Raw genomic sequence first — 1704 nt, forward strand, 5'->3', positions numbered from 1 at the left:
CCCGCTGTCATACACACATTACTGCCTGGAACAGTTTAATCAAGAGGGACGGAGGAAGCACACACACACACGCTCAGCAAGTTCAAGGAAACCTCAGTCTTGAAGGTTTTCTTTTCAGAAAAGGTTGTACAGTACTGTCGGTGTGGAGAAGCCATTCTCACTCCCGATTCCTCAGATAGTGACGCTTAGTCAGAGGCCCTCAGACGCACTGTATGGACCATAGACTCAATATAAAGTTATATAAACGTCACCCATTGGGTTTGTGGACTGCCATTTTGAAGCCAGGAGTGCATTGTGGTCATTGCTATCTTTTATGAGGGAGCCAGAAGTGACCATGTTTGCTAAAAGAGGAAAAGTGGCTGATTTTCAGGTCTTCTGACCCAACTCAAACGGGTAAACGGGTACGTCCGGGTACTGGTGCCGTTTGTCAGCATGTAGGGCAGTGCACGGAGCTGGGTGAAAATCACCAAGCCTTTCCCTTAAATCACCAGCTACTGCTAGCAGCTAGCTAGCGTGGTTGGCAGAACGCTGAACAAGACATTTCTACGTGAAAACGCACAGTCAGCGCTACAGATGAACACACTCACAACCCCCATAAACAAGTTCACGGCTGTTTTAATGTTTGCAGGACCATAGGTGATTATTGCTGACCCTCTATCATAATCCTTTAAGCATCCCTTGCATTAGTGTCAGTTTTAAAATAAATGGGACCTGAATGAATATCATGCTGTGTTGAAAATACACTTGAACTAGCAATTGAGGCCATCAAATTGTTATGGAAATGTTAATTGAGTTATAAATCAAGGCAGAATTAGGGTCATATACCCATGACTTCCAGTTGAGTCGCCCCCTGCTGGAAATAAGACAGAATGCAGGTATAAGGTACTTCCGCATTGAAAGTACTCAACTGAGGGATAGCAGGAGCTCGACTGCTACACTGTAAAATAATGTAGAATGAAGAGCGATAAAGGTAGGGAGTAGTGTTATAGACCGACTGTTCACATAAGGAGGTTGGTTGGGGTAATGGATTGATCAAAAAGACAGGACCTTAACCCAGGAGACTGGGATGTGTGTCCCGTCATACATCCTTTATGTGGTGGTTTTAAGTGATATTACCTTGTATGGTGAAAAATGATGCTAATGGATCCCAGAACTTCAAAATGTGACGTAAAGGGGTTGTCACCAAGTGTCAGTGTCTGACAAGTTGGGACTAAGAATGGGTGGAAGACAGCATCAGAAATGACCCATTTCATAATAAAGAGAAGGTTATTATGCAAGATGATCTTCCTTCCTTTCATGAGCTGTTAACATCTTATAAAAAGCAAGTGTTACCTTTAATTGTTAACAATGATTACATAAACTAAACTTATGTATGCAGATGTACACTGTAAATAATGCCTGTGAAATCTCCGGTTATCTCCTTTAGATTTCACAGAAACCCTACTGGATATGATTTTTACAGTAATACATGCTGTAAAATTTACATTACAACCTTGTAGACACAACAAAATCAGAGTAGTCAGAGTAGTAGTAAGTATAACAGTTGAAATCACAGTAGTCAAAGCATTACTGTAAAATAATCACAACATAGCCCCTATAGTACTGTAAATAGTACAAATAAACTACTGTGTTTGTACTTTTTGTATCTTATGTTGAGTTTAATTGTATTTTACAGTGAATACATAAAATACTGTAAATGGAAGT

This window comes from Etheostoma spectabile, chromosome 8, assembly GCF_008692095.1.
Source record: "Etheostoma spectabile isolate EspeVRDwgs_2016 chromosome 8, UIUC_Espe_1.0, whole genome shotgun sequence".
Taxonomy (NCBI): Eukaryota; Metazoa; Chordata; class Actinopteri; order Perciformes; family Percidae; genus Etheostoma; species Etheostoma spectabile.